General features: G+C 44.0%; 1 pseudogene; it reads left to right on the top strand.

Moving 5' to 3' along the window:
• Positions 1-856: 856 nt before the first annotated feature.
• LOC123239028 lies at positions 857-2,383 on the top strand (annotated as a pseudogene).
• Positions 2,384-3,449: the final 1,066 nt, after the last annotated feature.

Here is a 3,449-nt window from a genome sequence, read left to right as displayed (position 1 = left end):
AGGAAGAGAATGCAGTGGAAGCTGAGAAGCCAGGAGAAAGGTAAAGGCCCGGGAGTGAGGTCATGACCACTCACGGAGATGCCCTTAATCATAATCAATGATACTTATACACTGGGACAGGGTGGCAGGAAGAGACTCCAGGCTGAGCTGAGGCGCAAAGGGAGCGAGGGAGCCCTGACAGCAGGGCGCGTCCCAGAGATACCCCCAAGGATTACAGGAGACCCTCTCCGGAGGCCCAGGAGATGTCTGCACTAGGGGTCTTTGCGACAGATGGCCCAGAGGAGTGTCTACACCGCAGGCCCCTCCCTCTGTTCCTCCCCATTCCCCTCCCTAGGAGGCTCACCTCTGGGCCCCGTGCCGCCCAGCGCGTCAGGGTCAGCCCCGGCTCCATCCCGCTCTCCAGGTTCTTCCTACTCAGCAGGCAGGCCTGGGGATAGCGAAGGCCCCCGAGCGGCCCGGCCCGGAGAAGGGACGACACATCCCGCGCCGGGCCGGGCCAGGGCTGAGGCTCAGGGCGCTTCTGGAGGGGGCCGTTTGGCCTGAGACTGAACCCCAGCCATTCCCAACCTCAGCCCCGACGGCCCTCGGGCCCGCGGCAGCGAAGAGATCGCGCATCTGAATGAAGCCCGATCTCTGGGGGGCGGGGCGGAACAGGACACATTGCTGATTGGCTGGCAGTTGGAGTCACGTGTTGCGGGGTGGACCGAAAAACAAAGAGGGAGCTACGGCGGATGTTGAACTCGAAGACTGTCATGAGACGTGAGGAAGTGGAAACGACCTTAGCCGCAGGGAATTTAGGGAATCGTAGTCCGAAGACCAGAGGCATGTGTTCTGCCCATGGGCAAGAAGAGTTGTAATGTCTTCCTCCTTTCAAGAGGAAGAAGCTAACTGGCTTACAGTGAAAGTGAGAACCTTGGTTCCAACGGGTTTTATAATGAAATAAAAACCGTTACTTTTTTCCTTTTAATATGCTAACCTCTTGTGTGCTCCTTTCCTCTTCCTCACTTCTTCCTTTCTTTCCTTCCTTCCTCTTTTTCTCCTTTTTTTCTTCCTCCCTCTCTCCCTTCCTGGCTTCCTTCCTTCTCACTTGCTCTATGGGACAAACTAACTCAAGTTAATTCAAAAGTCAGCTGACAAGTGGCTCCGTCTTTCAAGTTGCTGCTGGTGCTGCTGGTGCTGTCATTGCTCTGTTCTGCGTTCGCAAGGTGGAGGACCTCAAATCCGGAGATATGGGGCAGGCAGGTAATGGGGGAAGTCTTTTGGGAAGCACCTGGAAGCCTGAGGACTCTTCAGTTGTCAGCATGGAGGGGTAATTCTTTTGGTCTCAACAAACACTGTCAAGCAAGGGGACAGCTTTGGCACGATAACTGCCGGATAAGGAGGAAAAAATGGCAACGGCTCAAAAAGAAGACTTACAACTGCTTCTTGAGATGTATCTTGAAGATAAAAACAAGCAAATTGAAGAGAAATTGAAACAATTAAAGGAAGACCCAGAAAGTGATGTAAAAAAGAGCATTGATGAAATGGCAAAAGCAAATACTGAACTAAAGATTGAAATTTAAAAAGCTGAAAGGGAGTTGCAACAACCTTCATCTTACCTGATTAAAAGGAATATTCCTACAGAGAAAATCAAGTTCACATCAGTGGAGAGCCCTGGGGATGACAGCCAGTATTTAAATATCTCCTGTTCATTTCAAGTAACTACACAACTTGAATACGAATTGAAGAGAGGGCAAGCTCTTATCACCTTTGAAGATGAACAAGTTGCCCAGAATGTGATAAAAGGAGGAAAACATAGTGTGACATTTGACAAAGAGGAGATGGAATTGATGGCCAAACCTGTCCCACTAAAAACAGGTTTAATTTTTCAGATTCATTCAAAGATTTCTAAGAAAAAGATTAATGTTGCTGGAATACCTAATGAATTACCTGAAGAACAGATGAGAGATAAATTAGCATTGAGTTTCAGTAAGTCCCAGAATGGGGGTGGAGAAGTAGAACCTGTGGAGTATATATAATATAAATACCCAAACAGTGGTTATTACATTTCTTCAAAATGGAGTTGCTGATAATATTCTCAAGCACAAGAAATATCCTCTTTATACAAATACCAGCTGCTATCAGGTTGTTGTTTCCCCGAATATGGAAAAACATGTCAAGAAACTACAGGTATTTTCAAGAATTTCTAAGAGGACTGTTCTCCTTACGGGATTTAAAAATATTCAAGATGATGAAGAAAGTATAGAAGATGACATTTTTATTCATTTTTCAGAAAGGGTCAAATGGAGGAGGGGATGTAGATGTCAAATGTGCCCTCAAAAAACCTCAAATAGCATATTTTGAGGCTGATTTAGATGAGGCCTTCTTAACCTGGGCACCATGAGCTTATTAAAATGTATTTTTTGATAACTATATTTGGTTTCCTTTTCTATCCTATGAGTTTTATGCATTTAAAACCGTTGTTCGAAGAAGGGGGTGCTTAGACTAATCAGACTATAAAAGGCATCTTGTAATCCTCAAAAAAAGATAAGAATCCTTGGGGGACACAAAATACTATGTACTATAAACACATTGATTTGAAGTTATTTTCTTATGACTAATAAAAAATAAACTTTGCTTTTTAATTTTCACTTGCCCTTAAAAGAAAAAAAAAAGTCAACTGACCTCTCTTGGAGATCAAAGTAATCTGAAGAGCTGGGTTTCTCATATTGCTACTCAGGAACCCCTACCAATGTGCTGCCCATTGTTAATCAGCCATGCCTAATTGCCTTTTACCAATGAACATTTACTATTGAAATGTCAGAACAGTTGATACAAAAACTCCTCTGTTTCAGGCAAACCCTCATCCCCTGCACATTTTGAAGCTCTTTGGGAAGAGTGAGCTCGAATTTAAATTAAAATTTAAAAAACAAAAATAGTGAGAAAGACATCTGGCACAGAAATGCATTGCATGTTCTGGCATTTACCCTTCCTGAAGCTGCTTCCTGCTTTGGTGGCTAACCTTTTGCACACTGCCATGTCTTTATTTCTCCATATTTGTCTCTGTGTCTCTTATCTTCTGGTTGGTTGTATTCCAGTATGTCTTGGGGAGGTGAGTTCCCACATCTGTGATGGTAAAAAGAGGCTCTTGTAGAAGATGATATTTGAGTCAAGTCTTGAAGAAAAGTGAGGGATTCTCCCAGCCCCCTCAGAGGTCCCCTGTTTTTCTAACATAGAATGAACAAGCTCTCCTGGCAGACTCCCTCTTCTTTCCAATGCTCAAGAGGCAATAGATCTCAAAAAGGCTCTGAACAGTCTAACAGACAAAAATCACATGATTATCTCAATAGATGCTGAAAAAGCCTTTGACAAAATACAGCATCCATTCCTATTGAAAACACTGGAAAGTATAGGAATAGAAGGACCTTTCCTAAAAATAATAAACAGTATATACCTAAAACCATCAACAA

This window comes from Gracilinanus agilis, chromosome 3 (assembly GCF_016433145.1).
Source record: "Gracilinanus agilis isolate LMUSP501 chromosome 3, AgileGrace, whole genome shotgun sequence".
NCBI classification, from domain to species: Eukaryota; Metazoa; Chordata; class Mammalia; order Didelphimorphia; family Didelphidae; genus Gracilinanus; species Gracilinanus agilis.
Note: the sequence above shows the minus strand (reverse complement) of the source record. Positions and strands in the feature narration are given on the sequence as shown.